The 21,155-nt window shown below is 39.7% G+C and overlaps 1 long non-coding RNA gene across 1 annotated transcript in view; it reads left to right on the forward strand.

Moving 5' to 3' along the window:
• Positions 1-2,893, forward strand: part of LOC141744029 (uncharacterized) — a 31,861-nt gene extending 28,968 nt beyond the window's left edge. Inside the window, exons 3-4 of the long non-coding RNA XR_012587317.1 lie at positions 834-912; positions 2,345-2,893. This is a non-coding gene — a long non-coding RNA (uncharacterized LOC141744029). The remainder of the gene's footprint in view (positions 1-833; positions 913-2,344) is intronic.
• The last annotated feature ends 18,262 nt before the right edge of the window (positions 2,894-21,155 follow it).

Raw genomic sequence — 21,155 nt, forward strand, 5'->3', positions numbered from 1 at the left:
TGTCAGAGCAGAGGAAAAGAAACACAAAAAAGTAACTCCGCTGCACTTCAGAAAGCAGGAAAAAAGTCAGGATGTACATCTTCAGAAATACAGAGGAGGGGGGGAAGTCTTTCTAGCCGAGTCAGTGTCTCAAAACAAGGAATCCTCCCAAAATCAGACAAATATGGAAGCTCCATTTGAAACCGTGGTCTAAGCACTATGGATGTCTGTGTCCGCACTGAATATATCGTCACTATTAGATACAAAATAGAAAACGTCAGGGGTCATGAGAGAAACAGACAACCAAAGGAGATGATGGGAAGCAGTAAGATTTTGAAACTGACTGTGATTAGTCTTGGTATTGAATGAAAGAGTTAATGTCTGGAATACTTATGTATAGCATATCTAATTCTCTGAGATGAACAAATTATCTAGGGTTGAGCTAAAAAGAACCCTGGTTTTAGACTACAAGAGAAAGACCACTGCTTTGAACTACAAGAAGTCAAAAAATCCTGCTTTGAACTACAAAAAGAGGTACCAGCGAGAAGAACCTTTCTTTAGTTGAGCAGCAAAAGAATCCTGCTTTGAAATACAAGTAGGGGAAAAAAAATCCTATCGCATTCTGAAATGAAATGAAAGTAAGAAATGTCCTTCCAAAATAAAGACAAAACCTGGATTTGGACATTTGAAAGAGAACGAATAGAAACAGCTGTAAATACAGCATCAGAGTTGTGTTATCTAACGGTCAACACCTAAGAGTGGAAAGAACTTCCGAATCATGGTTGCTGCTAATTTGGTCTCTCCTTAGCTGCATTCCTTACCTAACTGCTTCTCTTGCTCTCTCTGTAACACAGAGCTGACTCTGCTTACCTATCTCGCAGAAGTGGGGATATTTTTTACAGTGCTTTGAAGATGTTAAGCCTTGTGTACATAGTAAGTATTGTTATTATACTTTGCTATGGATGATTACAATGCAAAGGAGAAAATAAAAGCCTGCTTTAATATAGAAAAGACAAATGACAAATGAACATGCTAGCTGTAAACAACAGTAGGTAATGTAGAAAAAAATCAAGAGACTGAATAAAAGAAAAAAAAAAAAAGATGAGGAGGAAAGAAGTAAGCAAGAACACTCTTCCAAGCACATCCGTCATCCATGAAATGGAAATGACTTGGAAATGACTTGCAACAGGGTGAATTTCCACATGGAAATGACTTGCAACAAGGAAAGTGCTGTTTGCTTCCCTCCTACCAGATGAAGTAGGCCTCTTGCTGTCGCATTGCCATCTGGTGGGGAAAGCGACAGGCTTGCACGGCGTGTGCTCTCCGAGGGAGTTATCCAGGTAGAGCTGAGGCAGGAGCCGCCGGGTATCGATACCAGAAATGCCACTGCCTGCAAAGACTGTTGCTTGGCTGATCTCTCTGAGTGCTCCACTGTACTGAGGAGACCGACTGTGCTAATCTGAGAGCAAATGCAATATGTAATGGTGCTTCCACTAATGGGTAGACAGAAGAAAGCTAGTCATGCTGAAGAGTATGTGCTGAGTACTTCAAAAAATAATATATAATTAGGGAGACATCTGGGTAAATGAATTTCAAAGACTAGGTCCTTCATCCACTCAACTGTACGCTGTAGCTAGCTCTTTTCTTTAATATTTCCAGTGAAAATGGTGAAATAATGAGGCAGAGCATATGTACTTGTACTTCTGTATGCATTAAACAAAGAGTTTGCTTTGGATAGCCTGATAATTATGTCCACCATAATGAAGATATATGAGGAAAACACAAAATTAATTTTGTCTTGCAAAAAAAATCAAAATGTGCTTAATTCAGATAGTTTTTTTAACCCAAGCACACACAAAAGAGGAAAGTGAGAATAAAGCTGGCAGGAACAGAAAGTTCCACATTCTACAGAATGTTTTGCCGTTTCAGAAGTGAATACTAAGTGTGGTATAAATTTGTTGCATCTCCAAACAAAGTCAGCTAGTTAAGTCAAACCTTTCCAAAGAAAATGCTGAAGTTTGTGGGCTAAAGCATATTTTCAATGTATGACAAGACCAATCCATTGAAACAGGAGTGCTCTGGGTAAAACTAGATTTCCTGTAGTTACTTTGTCTTCATGAACGAAACGATTAAAGTCAGGCTTGTTCAGGGAGGCCAGATTCTGAGTCCATTTTCACCCATGTTTGTCAGATCACCACTGCTGACTCCATTCATCAGCCTTGCAGCAGTAAGGTTTCCGTGGCATCATTCAAAGCCATCAAAACAGAAAGTCTTTCAGATATTGATTCTGCCACTAAGTATTAGGCACACTGTTACATTTGATTTTTATGGATTGTTACCTTCCTCATGGACCTTTCTATTCCAGGTTCCCCTGAGATCGATGAACGTGCATGCTAAATAGAACCTATCAAACATTATTCTTCACTCATTTTAAACTGTACATTTCAACAAGCAGGATGGAATTCAACATGCCACAAAAAGCTACTAGGGAATTGCAATTCACCTTCTTGTCAGAGCAAGAGCAGTAACTGTAGTGCCAAGGGACATCCTGCACAAGGAACAACTGTGGCCTTCTAAGCTGCATGGTTGAATCACAAGAGACTGGCATAAACCTCCTCCAGCTTCCTAAACATTTTGCTCCCACAGCTTGTGATAACCCTTCTCTCAGCACCATGATGGAAAGCAAAAGCCTAAGCAGTCTTCTGGAAACTGATGAGATGGTATGACATCAGACTCTACTCATGTTGTGGTACCAGCACCAGAACAAACCCTTGAGCTTTCCACAGTTTATATGACTGACTGCAGGGTTTTGTTCTCTGGTTCAAAGGAGCTCCGTGACATTGGGCAGTTTTTTCCAACATCATTTCAGCTCTGTGGCGTGTAGTATGTTGGCTTTCTGAAGCAAAAGAACTGTCATGTTTCTGAAAGAAAAGAGTGGGCACCTGTAACGTTATGCCAGAACAGAGAAAAATCGGGAGCACCAGCAACTGGGTGCAAGAAAAGCGGAGAGACCATAATGTGGGAAGCAGCGGAGTGTTTGTACTTAGCAAAGTTCCTTCTGCAAGGATCTCTGTGTTGCTTGGAGCATCTTCCTCTGACTTCTGCTGTTTAGCTAGGCTGATCACCGGTTCTCCTGGCAGTAAATAGAAAAGGGCAAGGGCAGAGCAAGAGATGACTGCATTTAGGTTTTATCAAAGTGGTGGAGTGGCCCCATGGAAAGTGAAGCATACTCCAGAGCTGTCTTTCGCCTTCCTCGGTTTGGATCAATGCGTACAGGCTGCCCAGGTCTATGAACATGTGGCTTTTCCCTTTGTCATACCCTGAGGAATCGCTTCTTTCCTTGAATCTGTTGTGCCTTTTTACATGGAGGGTTTGGATGCATATGATTTTTCAAGTTTTCTTTACCTCAAAGTAATTATCTTTTAGCTTAAAAATCTAAAAATTACTTTAGCTGAAAGTGTATATTAAAATATGAAAGTTTGCCGAAATCAGGTGATTACTGGAACAGAACTTATTCTGCTCTAGACCACTGTCCTGGAGGGTAGTTAAATCTCTGCACATAATAAAAAACTTCAAAATAAATTCCATAATATGAAGCTTTGTTGATCCCTTCAGGGGGAGGAGATACTTTCGCCCTCCTTTCTGCAGGACTTTTATTACATAACACTGAATTCTGGTTAAATATGTCTCTCAATTCGTGTGGGCCGCATGGAATTTAAATAATCTGAAAAACAGGTGCCATTCAGCATGGTGTTTTCAGGAATACAGGGATTGATCCTCCCTTGCAGCATCCACAGGTTGACTGTTTCCACCAATACAAGATGAGAGCAAGGTGGGTGGGAAGCATTATCGAATCTGAATACGAAATACCCACTGAAGGCATATGACAACAATACAAGACAAGCTTCCAACATAAACCATTCTATGATTCTACGATTCTACTATAGGCACTGCTACCCAGGATTGTTATGTAAAATGCAAAGTCATGGATATAGATAGATGATATAGAGATAGAGATAGAGACAGAGATAGAGATAGAGATAGAGATAGAGATGGATATAAATGCAGACAAAATAATGCAACATGCTTTTCTCAAATTTTCTTCAGTGTTTCTGGAACACAGCTAGGGAGAAAAGTATTATACACTTTATTTTTCTTCTTTTTTGTTTGTTAAGTGCCTATAAATGTGGAAATGCAACGTGTCTCACAGAAATCATACAATATTTGTCTGTGGGCATATTTCACCCCAGCAGGATTTTAACGAGTACAGTCAAGGGACAAACAATGTTAAGACAGTGGGCTGCAAGTCCATGACTTGGCATTACGAGCGTTACTGCAGCATAACAATGGGAGAGGCTCAAACGTGAGATCAGTCGTACCCAGTTCATTTGGGCTTCAGGTTGTACAGTGAAGAAGCATTTGTTGATCAAGCAAAAATAAATGCCACCATGACAAGGCTGATTAAGTTATAGCAAGATACATTCATCAGCAGTTACAGGTGAAGTGCAAGGCAGAAGGCACAAATGATAATGCACTTGCCATTTTCACCCTCTTTAGCAATTCCAAGTTTTACCTTGCAAACTCTTTTTTGCACTTAGCGTCTTGCAGGACAGAGCTGTTTATATGATTATTTAATTGAAAGCAATTATCACAAAGGGATCCCATTTTCTGCATTGCAGTCCCTTTGCTTTACTTAGGAGTGCTCTGAATTTACATCAGCTTGACAATTAAAGCTCCAAACCAGTTGTGAAAGGCTTTTATATCTGGTTTTCATTAGTTCATATTAAACGATTCATTGGCTTGATTTTCACTTCAGTGAGCCTTCTCATAAAATCTGCTTAGACATAATGGTGATATCACATAGGAAGTGAAATGAATTAATACATCAGCAGAAACACTAACTAGAAGGCTATTTTTTTTCTCACATTTTATTATTTTGCAGATATACTTGCCAGTCATGTGCAAGATGTAGTGAGACCAAGGGAGTGGGAAAGCAGCACTAAGTCAAAAAGGATGCTTTGACACTATTCTGTGTTGATTTGCTGAAGCAGGTGTGTAGTCAGCAAATCGCTGCTGAAGGGAATTATTCTTTAGATGGTCTCTTCTTAGTATTATAATGGCACCACTAAAGCTGCAATAATTAAGGATCTCTCAGCATTTCATTACAAAATCATATTTTCAAGTGGATGTATAAATTGCATGTAGGGAAATTTTGCTTCTCGTTCAAATGTCTTCCTAAAATTAGCATTCTGAGCAGGTTCTTAAAAAAACCACACATATTAATTTGTTGATAAGAATGACTTAATGAGTATTTAGCTCAGAAATCAGGGAGAAACAGCTGTAACTCAATAAGAAGAAATGGTTTACCGCCTTCCAGATCTGTGCAAATATTGTATAAAATGTAATGTACAAAATGCCCCTATACACAGGTGCAGACATTGATCATCAGAAATATATGTTTAGCGGGCAGGGAGCGTCCTTCCACTTACAGGTTTTTAATGTTTGGTGGAAGGACTGTACAAGCTGACTGAAAATGCAAATCTGCACGATCTGATGTGTTATTAACCTTATTAAAAGGCTGGAAAAAGAAATTTACAGTGTAGCTTTCCTAAGATGGCAATGAGGAGAAAAGCGCTTCTGTCATCCAGTTGCGTGGCCAGTCCAACAACCTCTGTTTTGCCCAAATTATCCTCCATACTCCCTTGTATATACTTCAACAAAAAATGATCATCAGCTCTAGAACCAACATGCTGGAAATGTATCTACTGCATAGCTTGTGCATAGCGAGTGTGGCAAGTTAGGCTGGCATAAGTGAGGGGACATTCTTTGCTGGCCGAGATGCTTGTGCCCGTAACTATGTAGGCAGATGTAGCACGGCCAGGCGCTCCAGCTTGCAAATGCAGTTTGCTTTTGTGGCAGGCAGCGAAAGCAGAGGGTGACTCAGGCAGGGAAGATCCCAAACTCATCTCCCCTGAACAGCTACAGCAAGCCAAGGTTTTCTTTCTCCAGTTATTATCGGTCTGTTTTCACTCTTTTCCCTTCCATGAGCCTCGTAATGACAAGATCAGATTGGGGCCCTGTTTATAGCATGGGAAACAGTGTGTTTTCATGAGGGGCTGCCCATGGGTAAACATGGCAATGGCAGTAATGTTATTCCTTGTTGGGCTCCATTCTGTTATTTTGGCATTTCTCTTCTTACGCAAAGCATGCATTCACCATGTAGGTGTTGGGCGGAGAAGGATCAGCTGTATACTTCTGACTTTGAACACCAAATGCTTTCCACAGCACTGTCACAGGCAGTTCTGGGGTCTGAGTTCTGTCTTACACGTGTAAAAGAGCAACAAATGGCATGCAATTTTTCCTTCATTTATAAAGGATTCAACAACAACCAAAAAAAGCCATTTTAATGTCTTTGCTGCACTACAGAAGTGTTATATTTAATTTTATTTCAAAAATACCTAAACATTTTTGTTTCAGATTTATTCAGTATTTACCCAAAAGACTGAAGCAGCTCTTTTTGGAACATATAGCGATATGATCTATAAATAACAGAGAGGATTAATTAGGTATTTATCCAGCAGATGGTCAGTGAATGAAATAATACAGGTTTTAGAAAACTTCATAATTATGTACTTTTGCCTGGGAGCCCAGTTAATCTGTATAGAACACTAAATATGAAAATCCGAAGGATGACGTTAAAAGGCAAATGTAAATATCAAGAGCACTGAAGTTCGTTTTCCAGGACTTGTGCAGTTCAACAGCAAATGTCTGTGCCTCCAGTCTTGTTTTGTTGGAATTACTTCTGATTCATGCGAGTATAACTAGGAGCGGACCCAAGGATGAACTTTTTTCTCTGTAAATCATGCTGTTCTGCCTTTTTTTTATTTTTGACTTAAATAGTTCTAGCTTACCTGTCAGTTTGTCAGATCGTTGACACTAAACTATATTAAACCATAGTTCCTGTTGGAGTTACCCGCTGCATATCTAATACTTGCATAACTAAATCGCTCAAATTGTGTGAAACAAGGCCTGTATGTGATGGAATATATTAACCTTTTGCACATTTTTCAGGAAACAATCCAAGATTTAGTCCACTTTCCACATAAGGATACACAAAAGGAATTTGTACCGACAAAATGTTTTGAATTCTAATGCTCAGGTTTAAGAAAGTATCCAGTATTAAGGTTAGGGTTTGACAGCCTGATTCATTATAGTTATTTCCACCTAATTTGAATATTATCTTCTGCATGTCCTCTCCATTTTTCTCCCATATTGCAAAGCCCCATTTTTAAACAACAAGTGAATTCTCACTACGATTATATTCCCTTTACCTGCCCATCCATATAATCTGACATCTTGAATAGGTGACATCTGAGCCAGGTGCTGTGGAAAGGCCAGTCTGTCCCACCTATTGAATGATGGTTGTTTCTCTACTTGAACAAAATGATTATTTTTTTTTTCTTGACAAACAGACCATATATATATTAAAACAGTAGTTCTAATACTGGCATTACAATTCTGTGAAATGGAAAAACTGCATTTTTTTTGTCTTGCCTTTTTAATTCACTTTGTAAGCATCCTATTCTCATATCAGCTATGTAGAGCAAAGGCACTAGTTTACTACCACTAAATCTCTATATTTCAGTCAGGTTGGGTATTATCAAGATGTACTTTTTAAAAAAAAATTAATTTGTATTTTACTCATTACTTCACATCCTACAATCACATCAGACCAGAAACCATTTTTATCACAAAAAGGAAACAAAAATTTTTCAATACCTCATAACTGAAAAAAAAAAGATTTGAATCTGTTATCTGGTTATCTGATAAGACTCTGAAAAGAACAAAGTGAACTGCAATTGTGACACAATTTTAAAATCTCACTGCTTTTAAATTAAGCACATGGAATTGATTTGGGTGTTGGCAGAAGAGTTCCTCTGAGTTCTCACTGGACATGGGTGTGTGTCAGGAAGATCCCTCTCCTGCCACCCATCCCAAGGCTGAGGCATCAAGGTTAGGCTGCCATTAGGAAGCATGATGATCCGGTCTGTCTGTGGTGCCCTCCCACTATCATGATCACTTGCCTCCAAGCAGATGAGAAGAGACATGTCTGCTAAAAATATACGTCTCTCAATAGCTGAAAAGTGAGCAGGAACAATACTGTAATGCCCTCTAGAAACCAAGGGTGGAAAAAGGGCAGAAGGGGGAGGAAGCACAGAAAAAACTGAGAAGAGCTGTACAGAAGAGTCAAAGGGGGAGCAAAGCAGGTGACCTACAACCGGCTACTACTCTTTGGGAAAGCGGCTTTGTCTTGGAAGTCAGAAGAGAAATCATGACCAGGAGCAGATATGGAGTATGCAGTGAATGTGAGCCACCCCTGTTGAGCAGAACCTTTAAAGCAATCCTTTTTTTAGTTTAAAACATTAGATTAAAATTCCGCTTAGCTTAATACTGCTCACAAATTTTTCTAGGATCAGAGCTAAGGTGTCATCAGAACTGTTTTTAATTTATTTTTCATTACTCGTTTTTTTAGGATTTTTCTTTCTTCTATCAATGTTTTTTTCCTTTCAGCAACAAAACGGGATGAGGGAAATAAATGTTTTGTAAGAATTTAATCCACCTTTTTTTAACCTTTGAGGAAATACTGGAAGATTTTCAATAAATCTATTTTCCTGAAAATACTTGCAGGATTTTGCAAAGTCCTATTGGAGGTAGGATAAATAAATAAATCTGGAACTAAAAAGTTAGGCTGTGCCCTGCCTTTTTTTTTTTATTTCTTTTTTTTACCACAGCATCTAAAGCAATAGTCATAGTTAATACTGCAAAGTGGAAAGGAGCATGGATACAATAGCACTTGCTAACCTTCATTTGGTTTTAGGATTTTTTTTGTAGGACTATGATAACTTTCTAGTTTAACTGAGGGTCTGAACGCGCAAAAACAGTGTCATGGTCTGAAGGGAGGCAATGTGAGCTGTAGCAGGCAGGTAAGAACGCCATGCAAGTGCCAAAATCAGGGTGAGCTGGGACCAATATCTCTCTTCACACATGTCATCATGCAGATGTCATCTGATAACAATTTACTTAACACTGTATAAAGAGGATGTTTCTCATCTTCATTACACCAGCTCTGAAATAGCACTATGGATTGCATTGAAATTATTGCATAACTAAAGTGGCAACTAATGTACAGGAGAGTATAACCAAGATTCAGATTTTATTACTTATGGAGACCACAAACTATGGCCTGGGGTCCTGATCCTGGTTTGTGGAAGTGGAGGAAGAAAATGTGGGCATACAATTGGGACCCCAGGGCAGAAAGACAGGGTAGGAGCAAGGGAAGGGAGTGGGGACCACAGCATTGATGTTCTGCTTTGGGATGTGGGACAAATTGTGATATACTGCATTAGAATGTGGATTATAATATGGAAGATGGAGTAGTCTGAGGATCTGTAGATAAATATAAATCTATAAATTGCATTTCTCCATAGAAAGCTGTAGGCTTCTGTGGCCAAGGAACAGTAATTCACAGCTGGCCAGTGGTGAACAGCAGAGGAAGCGAATGAAGAAGTGGTAGAGGCTAGCAGGAAGCTAGCAGGCTAGCTTCTAAGGAAGCAGTGATGGCTGAGGCAGGAAGCATTAGAGATATGCTAATAGCTATTGAGGAATTCGGTGCTGCAGCTGGAACTAAGACTCAAATAGCCCACACCTAAATTTCTGAAGATTAAATGCCAAATCAGCCCAAAGAACAAGAGAACTGACCACTCAATGACCCACTATTTACAAAACTGAAAGCATGAATAGTTGGTAAAATGGCTTCGTATAAATGAAAACCAACTCCAGTCTTTCAGCTCACACCTTAAAAACCAACCAGGTCACCCTTCTCTGCCATCGGAAATAGTACTTGGGGAAGAAAAGGGAATCATGGAGTATTTAGGAGAAGTATTGGCTGACTGATTCAGGGTTTTTTTGATTGCATATAATCATAGGAGATGGTCTGGCAGGGAGCTAAAGAGATCATGTAATTCTTTTCCACATCCACAGAAACATCTCGGTACCAGAAAATATCTATTATATTTGATTTCGGGCTTTCTCAGAACTGCTTACTATTAAATAACTTCAGGGAATCTTTTCTTTATGAATTTCAAGCTGGGGCACAGAGAGACAGAAAATCAAGCAATTGCATTATCTCTTGGAATAGATATCACTTCTTTCAAATAGGGAAGAAATCTGCTCTGGCAGAGCAAGGAATAGTCAGGCACTGGACCCTGAACTGTCCCCTCAGTTTGCCCATTTAATGGATTAAGGGCACACCAAGGTTCATGCCCACCACGTGGTTTCTTTCATTACTAAAAGAACTGCTTTATCAAGAAAATACTAACATTTGCTTACCACCAGTAATACAAATAGAAAACAGTCTCTGTTCACAGCCGAGCAAGACTGGTTACAGGGCTGTTGTCTCACATGGCCAGCTGAGTGACAGCTTCCAGGGTAGGGATGAGTGTGCTGCAGGATAGAGGCAGAGGAGGGATGTTCTTACGCCCTGCAGAGAAGCCCAAAGGGGAACGGGATTTGAGTCTCAAAGTCCAAAAAAGGAGAGGGGAGAAAAAAAAAAAAAAAGCCTGATCATATGTAGATTCTTTATTGTCCCAATAGCTAACAATTTGGTAATATGCCTGCATATTTTTTGGATGAATTGAAGGCTACTTGGTGTTATTCCTAGGGGAATTTTATCAGTAAAAACATTCTTTCCTGTGCAAGAATTGAGACATCTCTAGGACAATGATTGCTGAATAGAAGAAAACCAATAGAAACTCACTGACAGCCAAATATAGCATTAATTTGTGCCTCCTGAGAGGTAACAAAACATATGTTTTGGTAGCATCAAGTGGTGAGCAGCAGGAGGAAATCTTAAGATCTCCCTTGATTATCTGACATCTTTCTCCTGTATTAAAACATAACCTTTGTTTTGCCCACTGAGAAATCCTTTTGGCATTTCACAGCCCCTCTGAGTACCTTGCCCCAAGGCTTTGTAAAACTCCTCCTCCCAGCTAGCTTTGAAATTGTGCAAATTCTGCAGAGTGTCTTGGGGAATGGAAATAATTTGTTTGTCCATTTGGACTTACTGCAGATCAGACGAGGCTCCCCAGTCAGGGCCCTGGGCAGAGTTTTCCTATGCAAATTCCAGCAAAGTGAACATCTTTCGTGCTAAATATTCCCGCACAGTACACATGTTATTCCCCTGTCAAAAACAGTTTGTGCTGAAGTGCCTGGTTGTTGTAAACAGGGAACATGGAAAATGACTTCAGGGGAAGGCTCACACACACACACACACACGTAGCTCTGCAAGCAGCTCTGATTGAAGCCGTAGGCAAACCAGCAGTTTAAATCTGTCTTTGGAGACTGTAGGCCAAAGAGACCTAAACAGCGCAGGAAACTTAAGACATTATCCAACAGATGTAGTTTAATTTTGCTACATCTGTTGGCAGGTAGATGGAACATGCGAATATAGGATGGCTGATAATAGCAGCCTGGGAGGGGCAAAGCCACAGGCACTGAAAACTGAATGTCAGGGACGTGATGCCCGAGGCAGGTGTCACTGGGCATAAAGTGAACTCTTTCCTTTCAGCCTGCCAGCTGGATAACATTTGTTTCTGTAGATGGAAAAGGTATTTCCTCTAGAGATGCTGCAGTCAATCTAGCAGGGTACATCCTGCAGGTACAGTGAGCAGGGAAATAAAAAATTACTTTGGCAAATTAGCAGAGGGTTAAAAAGTTAAAGTCAGCATTTTCAGGATCGCACACAGATTTAGGAGGGCTCAGTTTCTGCACGCTCAGCCTCAGACAAATAATGGCTCAGATGCTAAAGGGCTAACCTCCCACCCCCTTAGAAGTTCCAGCTTTTCAGGGTTTTCAGCCCTCGTAAAAAACAACATTAGCTCTTTTGTGTAGGGAATGTCTACAGATTAAGTGCTGCTGTCACTATCAGCCTCTGGAAAATGTCGCTTCTTGTTCCCACCTTTATGCTTTACATTTGGCACCTCTATCCAGTTATCCAGATGTGCTAGTGCAAGTGAGAACTGTCCTCTCAAACACACCTCTATTCTCATTCAGCTGTTGGGTGTTTTTGTTAGGTTTTGTTTTTTTTTTCAAATTAACAATAAGCCCTTATATTTAGGACTGTATTCAAATAGTATTTTCAAAAAGAAAGTGACAATCATGGATTTTTCTTTTTTGAAGTGCCATATGCGTTGACTTTTTAGTAAGGTCTTCCTGAGCATCTCCTGGTTAGGCTGTTGCTCACTTATTCCTAATTTATTCCTAGTTTATGTGCATAATCATCTGAAAAGGAAGCTATACAAAGACCTTTCACCTTCACTTTGTCCTGGCAGTGAGAAAGTAGCCTTGCATCTGCAGTTTTTTCACCATACCTTTCCACCGTGCCTGATGTCTCCTTTGTTTGATACTTCCTTGAGAGAAGTGTAGCCATTTGGTATTACTTTCTGCTTCTGCCATTTACAGACAAGAGGAAAGGCTCTGGCTCATGCTCACTTTGCACCAGCAATGCTTTCAGTAAACTGAGGGCTGTTTGGAAAGAACAACCGTGGGCTGGTGGATACTCAGCTTGGCTCTGCCCAACCCAATTCAGTCCCAGAGTGGGAAGGCCATGCTTAGCACAGTAAATTCAGTAAGGCTAATATAATTACCATCTGTAGAAATGCTTGTGTTTGCTGTGAATGAGCCGTAGGCTCTGTAGGTCCTTGATACCCCATAGTTATGTCAACATGCCACTCTGCCTGGTGTGAATACCCTCCGTCCCTTCCTGGTGTGGGGCTAGCTCATCCAATCAAGGCTCGCATTTTTCATGCCTTCCTCATCAACTCAGTTATTCCTTCTCCCCAGAAGGACATTTGATTTAAAACTAAGCATAAATTCATTGTATTTACATAAGTATTTTTATTAAATTATTTCCTGGTACTTTATTTAAATACAGCTTGAGTATTTTCTACATCGTATTGGCAGGTATTGACAAGATTTCCTCCTGTCTTTGAACATGAGCATATGATCATCCTTTCAGAAACAGTGAAATCTTTTTTATATAGTTCTTCCTTCTTCATCCTGTTCTTCCATAGCTTCCTATATCTGTGAAATACAGATAGTGTTGCGTATAGACTTTCTCAGTGCCAAGGAGAGATAGGGAATGGAGGAAGATGAATTAACTGGAGCTCAGTCAAAACAAGACTAAAATTATGTCTTTTAAACATTCAGTTTATGTCAGAGGCAGAGAATAGCAACTATCGATGTAGTAATGCAAGATGCTTGGAGAGAAATACAAAAGTATCGCTGGTCTTTGCCCGGCATAAATGATTCTTGCTTGTAAACTATAGAAATCTACATGATATAATCGTAGAAATAATTGTAAGATTACCTTCTAAGTGCCACTGAAATGAATCAGAGCATTTTCTTGGGTTTCCCTGAGTCTTGAAGCTGACACTGAAACTTTTGTGTTGCATTGCTTGTTCATTCAGATTTCCCAATGAAGTTGGGGGGGTTAAAGCATGAAGGAATACATGACTGGCTCTTCAGGACACATCAATTTTGATGTGAACTGAGAAAAAGACTCCTGCTGCGAATATAACCATTAACCTCGTGCTTTGATACTGACAGGCAGCTGTAGCATTTAGCCACTAGGCAGAGAATGGAGCCGGAGAAGTTAATGAGAGTTAGCGGGGAGCACCTCGCTGTGCTCAGGTACTGCTGCCCCCCTGCCTCCCTTTGCTGTGCCCACTACATGTGGCCCAATCCCTGCTTGCATCTTGTAGGGCAGCGTGGGCAGCTCCTGGTGTTTACGGTCCGCAGCTGTAATGGACCCCTGTTCCAAAGGGTACCTATGGGTGAGCTTAAAATGGAAAACCACAAAGCAAATAGCTGTTGAGATGATGAAGAGGTGCTGAGGAAGCCAGAGCCCTGGTCTGCTGGTAGCCAGCATCAGTGGGAGTCAGTCCGGTAACCTGAAAACAACTGTTCTCACTCAAATTCATCTCAGGGCTTTGCAGGGAGCCAGGATGGACCGCTCAGGACTCATATGGGGGTATGTGGTGGTTGTGTTTCCCATCGCTTCGAAATTATATGTTGTTGTGCTCTGCTACAAGCACTGATGGGGTCCAACGAAATTATGATAAGGAATGAAAGTAAATTTGGAAGGATTCAAAAATGAAAAATGACACAAAGGAGCTCTGGGATTTGCAAGTAGGAGTGAAACAGAATTGTGTTTGCAGTGCCTGTAGAGAAAACGTGTTCCTTTTACACTGGGCTTGTATGAGCTGCTCTCACGTAGCCTGCGGCAATTTGGGAGGCCCGCTGATGAAGCCAATGCACTTACGAAAGTGTAAATCCAGTGAGAGAGAAAAATTAGGAGCTATTATTGTGACATACATTAGGAAAGTATATTTACAGTGAATATAAACAAAGATAACTGTTGAATATAGTTGTTCTTGGAAAAGTTTTGCCTGTGCACTGTTTGCCCAAGCAATATCCTGCTTATCATAGGCTGAGTGCTTATTTAATGAAATCAGTTCCTGTTTATCTTCAGTTTCTGATCTATCTGTCTTTCTATCTGTGTTGTAATGGTCTTGTTTTCCATTTTCAGGCTAGTACTATGCAAGTTTTTCACCTAAGCCTGCTCCCTTTGTTTGTCATTCCTGGGCTTGTTCAGAGGTCCCTCCCAGCTCCAACCTGCCAAGGCTTCCTTGTAGGACTCCTTGTGCAGCAGGAAAGGTCGTCAGTATTTCTTACTGAAATAATCTTTTTCTCCTAAGGTTCCGTCAAGCTAGACGCTTTAAAAGCTATGTTAAACTGACAGAGTTCTCTGGGTTTTGCTCTTCTTTTAATTTGAGTGTTTGACTGATTTATTTCTCTTGTCTGCTCTGTCAACTTACTGTTTATTCTCCCCTTACTTGCTTTAGACCTGCTGTTTGTTCCCTTGGCATTTTTCAACTTTCTACTATCTTTTCGTGGGCTGCTGTAGCATCTAGAGGTGGGATCACAGCACATGCTTCCTCTCAAGTCACCCACTTCTGTCTGAATAGTTGACTTTAATTTTCTCAAAATCAAGAAAAAAGATCTGGGAGAGTTTTCCCCTCTCCACAGTTTCCAGCTAACGCTGCAGTGTGTATCTTGCAATGTGGTAACTGGCCTTAGTCCCCTTCTCTCTGTCTCCTTCGCATTCAAGTTCGTGTACTATTGAGTTTAACACTCCTTGAGGGAGAGCAGCGGGGCTTTTCCTATCCCTCTATAGTGCTGTATTTCAGAATATAAAGAACAAAACCAACAAGAAAATTATAATAATAATACAATATTGGAACTGTAATAGGAATGCTATCGGAATTCAAGTGTGTGATCTCCAGATACAACTCAGCTATCACAGGAAAGGATGTTACTGAATGCAAAGGTTTTATTTTTCCCAACTCAGTACGTAGCCAGTGTTTCACCAGGATGAGAAGAGATGCTGTACTGCAGGGCTTCTTCCACTTAACTGTAAAACCAAGTTTATGATTGCTTATGGTCACTAATGTGTCCTGGCATACTTCCAAGCGTTGGATCATTAACCTTGCTGCCAGAGCTAAAATCCACTTATATAACTAGGTTATCTTTATCTCAAATTTCCACTTGCAGTTTCGCTTGGAAAAAATAAAGCCTGTTCTTCCCTTCCCTTCAGAAAAGAAAACAGCTGTGTGGAGCTGCTGTCAAATAAAGGTGACTTGGCTCTTCCTTTGCCTTTTCCGCTTGTTTTTTAAACACAGTAATACGTCTAATCCTTTATCTCCTCACTTTACTCTCTTTGATTCTGTACCTAAACCACAGAATTCAGTTTGATACTATTTATGTCCTTATTCTGCACCCATGACTATCCCAGAGAGGAGTTAGGCTGAGTGAGTGGCAGCTTTCGTGTTTTTTTGCTTTCTCTTTAGCTGATTTCGAACAAGCCAAAAAGTTATGGAGAGAAGGAAACGTTGTGGTTTGCTATGAGATGCTCTGGGGTTTACCTTTGAAGACAAGGTCAAAGCACCTTTTAGTCTTTGGAAGGGATAGCGACAGGGTTTGAGGCCGTTCTTATTGTATGAGAATTTTCATGTGATATTTTTGGTGCCGTTTTTCTTCACATTTTTCCTCTTTCTGTGTAGCGCATTCCTCAGTAATTTAGTACTTTCTGTCATCTGTATAATGCTGTACTAGGATTTAATGTGATACTCATACCTGGAGAGTGCACCCCACTAGGCAAACGAAAAGCTCTGAAGTGCAGGGAGGCAGCAGGAGGCACCTCACATGCACTCAGCAGTGTGCACGCTTCCAGGTTTAAATTGCAATTATGGTTTGAAACTTGTACCTGTGAAAGCAACACCGTGAGAATTTGGAGTATCTGCTCACAAAGGTCAGAGGCAAAGTGCGCTAGGAATTTCCTAATGGCCAGTGCTTTCAGCTGCTGCCACTGTTAGCACCTGAAAATCCATCTTTGTTCTGCCTGCCAGAGATAACTTCATCTGTAACAAAAATTCTAGCAGGGCAAAATCTTACCTAATTTACATTTTTGCAACTTCATTGCCATCAGATGCCTCAGTTCACATCACATTTTTTTTCCCTGTGTATCCCTGAACCGATGTAGACAGTGGAACTGCGACAAGGGCCGTGGAGGCACATCTGGACTGGCAGCTGCAGCTGGGTTAACAGATTTGTTGTGAACGAGAGCAGAATCCAGCTCAGGCACGCTCTGTGCCAGATCTGCATGACTAGCAAAAATAAGAGAGCAGCTAAGGCACATTCTTGTCACTAATTCCTATCAGCTTGCCTCGAAATGCATCCATTCCCACAGTTTGATGGAGGCATACGCTCCGGGTACCTGCTCCACTGATGGGAATTTGGCCATTTGTTTAAATGAGGGTCTGTTTTCTGTTTCTTTTTTACCAGAGCAGAGTAAATGTTTTTAACCACTCCCAAAGCTTTGGTGCTGCTCATTCAGCATGGTGATGTTCATGTAAATGGAAGAGGTGATGGCCACATGGGTTTGCATCTGTTTTGGTGTAACCATTTGTATCTGTCTCCCCGCTACAACTCATACGTTTCAGCTCTGCTAACCGCTAAGAAGCTATTCTTGGCAAAGACCGTGGGCACAAAAGAAAGCAAAAAACACCAAAATGTTTTTCCCGTGAACCATAACTGAGATTGCCAGCTTTATAACCTGCACAGGAAACAAAAGTCAAACCATGGAGGAGGTACATGAACCAAATCTTTCATAGCTAAAGGGAAGGATGTTTCAAGTAATATAATGTTGATGAGAAAGTTTTATTAGTGATAGCATTGCCTTGCTTTTCTCCTTTTAAACTATTATGGAAACTATTCCATATTTAGGACTACAGTCTATCTCAATTATATGTAAGACATAAAACTATATAAAGTAATATCAATAATTGGATAATAAAGAATTTCACTTATTTAGATATATATGGAGCGGAGTATAACGAACAGTAAAATATAGATCACTTTCATGAATTGCCGTGCTCTTTTAGCATGGAGTAACATGTACTTTGGTGGTGAGAAATGACATAGGAAAGAAGATTAGCCCCATCATATGTTATGCTTCACAACCTATCTCCATGGAAATGCGGAGTTCACTTTCTTCTTTGCTCAAAACCTGTTTTGGGTAGAAATCACTATTGATTTGAAATGTAAATTGAAATTTCCTCATGAATCAGAGGACTTCATTAGTCATGCGTGGCATTGTTCTTTTCAATATCACCTCTGTTTGCAAAATGATGTCTCACTCCCCTTCTCAGACTGATAGAGTTGTCAATGAAGGAGGAAGGTTGTGCAGCTTTTAAAAAGGTAACTATTTATCTTGAGTGCTTATTTCAATATTTTCTGATGTGAAAGCAAAACCACATCGGAACCAATTTCCTTGCCTTCTGTCAGTCTGCCTCACTTCTTCCACGAGGTGCAAGTTGTGGGAATTCACTGAACAGAAATGACGCCGCTCGTCCTGTCCTAAGCAGAGCTCTTACTTCCGTTTTAATGTGCTCGCTGTGTGAGTGTGTTGCATGGAGTGGAACATCATTTAACGTATATTGTATGATATTCTAGTCCCTGATGCCAATGGTGCATGGCTGAATACTAAAATCAACAGAGAACTCAGTGTACTATAACATTTTTTTCACAACACTTCTTTCACGGTGTGAAGTTGATTGATGTTTTTGATTAGCCCAATTTTAGCATAGAGGATGGTGCGGTTTGCAGTTTCTTCTCCATCTTGTCTGGAAATATCAAAAAATGCAAAGTCTGGTATTTCTAGTTGGTATTTGTTGACTATAGGTACTGCTTATTTCTTCAACCCCATAATGCAGTGAAGGATTTATGTAGTGCAAGGTGAACGCATTCAACAGTAGAAGTAAAATTCATTCTGTCTTCTAAGGAACATGCACGAGCATATATGTAGGCAAGTAAATACTTTTATTTCCATTCTGAGAAACTTACAAATCTAGCATCAGGATCTAACAGTCTGATTAATGACATTTTAATTCATTTTAATTATATATGTACTAAATAGGCTTCAGTTAAATGTTTTTATTAAATAGAACTTTTAAATGTTCAAATAATTCATATCAGCCTAAAGTAAAACGGCAATGAGCATTTTCTAGCAGTAAAATAAAAGTTGAAAAACTTTTAATTAAAAGACAGAACTGTAAAAACTCTAAAAAAATCATCCGCTTGAATGATTTCATTATTTATACTAATAGAAAGTCTCAATGGAGTTTGCAAAGATCTCCATAATGAAAAAAACCTAAATATAATAACCTTTCTTTTCTTTTTTCCTCTTTTTTTCATATAATTTAGATAAATAAAAATAAAATGTAAAGTATTTTGTGAAAAGGGGGTATGCAATCACACTTTAAGGCTTACATTTCAATTGGTTTAAAAATAGAGACATCAATGAGACTAGGTTTCTATGAAGTTTTATCATTAACTTTAATGTTCCCATAAAAATGAACGAGAAGTTACAGTGTTTTGGTCATCTCGGCAGTTAAACTACTAAAAATATATACTTTTTCAACCATGTGTACCATAGTAGTCCCAAATGGTTACAACACATGGGGATTTTTTTCCCGGTTTTCATTTTTTTTATTTATTCTCTGAAAATTTCTGTTCTGACTATTCTAAATTCACATGAGCATCAAACAGTAAGGCTGAGAAAATCTTCCCTTTTCAGGGAAGCAAATAAATCACAGAAAGGACAAAATAATACGTATTCAAATTTCTTTTTTTCAGAGCCATTTCAATTTTTAGCTGAAGCAATTCTTTTGGAGAAAAATGTAAATTGGGAGGGATATATTTCCATTAAAGTTCACTGAATTGTTCCATTAAAAGACCAAAGACAAAAGGAAAAATGTGAATGCTTTACTTGGAACTTTTAAAATGATTTTTTTTTCATGAAAATGTTTTCATTTTTCATCCAAAATATTTACATTTTGAAATTTCCCTGCTTATTTCAGATATTTTTTTTGCAGTGGTGAAATCAAAATGGTGTTTTTCCACCATCCTGATTTGTTCTCATTGAACTGTTTCATTTGATCCTCCATTCTTCATGTTTCTCCTCTAAAAGACCCCAAATCAACAACAATGCAGAAAGAAATAAAACTCTTCTTGTTTCAAGTTGAAAAACTGAAAGCAAACTAACAAAAAATCCCGCCTTGTGGGTCACTTGAAAGCACTGAAAAATGTGTCTTCTGAAGCTAAACTGAATTAGGCCAGGAATTATTCTCATCATTCTAGTTGTATAGGGAAGGAGCATGGGGAACGTCTAACCATACATCAGGTGTGCATGAAGAAAAACACAGGCACGGAGAGACTGTAGGGATAAATGACACTGTTTGCTAAAGGCACATGGACTCTTAAGGTAAATATTCTCCTTCTGAGTCCAAGGTAGTGCCTCTGAAAGGCATGGCGCCCCACGCGTGTACTCACTGGTGTCAGGGCTGCCTCTGCATGGCGGCACACTGCTTCTTGGCACTAGGTAGAAATCACTACAAAGGTATCTCAATGTTTTTATGAGCCAAATGAAACTCACCCAGAATTCAGGAGGCTGTGGATGAGCAATGACCTTGCATGAGGACACTTCTAAATCCGAAGAGAAACAAAAGGCACGTACCAGTCACTCCCAGTTATCTTCCTGTCACTCGCTTCCTCTGCGGTGGGTCTGTTCAGCGGCAGCTGGTGCTCCTCCTGCTTCCTCTTTAGTGCCCATTATCTGAGGCATAAAATCAAGAGATTGGGTATTTCCATGCTACAGTAATGGCAATGAGCTGCTGCGTGGTGTTGAGGTACCCAGGCTGACTTTTAAGCAGCTAAGCTCAGGTGCCGTTACCCTGACACGTCACCACATCAGTTCACCCCGTTCCCGTGGCTGTGACTGATGCGTGGACAAATGCTGTGTCTCTCAGCAATGGAAACAAATCATAATCCATTCACGCTTAACCTTGATTCTGCCTTTTGAAATAGACTTTAAAGCTAATGAAAAAGAGATTATCATTTGTTCCATGCTTCATTTCACCACCAAGTCAGGACCTTTAGATATTCACTGCTAAACAAGGACTATTTGGAAAACAAGGTGCCAGAAGGTGACTGTGGATCTCTGCTCCTAGGTCGGAGCCCTGGTAGCTGATAATAAAGCAAATGAATGTTAGGTTTTTAAAACAAGAGTAATCTCAGTTTGTGACTCTAAAGGGAGATATCAGCTGTTGAATTTGCTCATATCCAACTATTCATGTCAAGGACTGGTCATTCAAACATGCTTTCCCATGAATGTCCTACCTGTCCTTCGTAATAAAAGTGAGAAAGAGAAATTATTATTATGTTAACATAAATACAAGCACAGCTGAATTATAATTATGCGGTAAGAGGGAAAAAGTAGAAAATTTGGAAACTGGATCATTCAGCATATGTTAACGCGGCCGTTTACTGGGGAGAGTAACAGAGAATTTTGTTCAACAGCCATCCCTTCCAGAAAAATACAGATATGTTGGAAGCAAAATCATTCCAATGTTAATATTGAATTCCACAAAAGATATTTTTTGCAAATGGCTACTATTTTTTTCAAGCCATGAATTTATGGATATTATGTATATGAATAC

Source organism: Larus michahellis, chromosome 5 (assembly GCF_964199755.1).
Source record: "Larus michahellis chromosome 5, bLarMic1.1, whole genome shotgun sequence".
Taxonomy (NCBI): Eukaryota; Metazoa; Chordata; class Aves; order Charadriiformes; family Laridae; genus Larus; species Larus michahellis.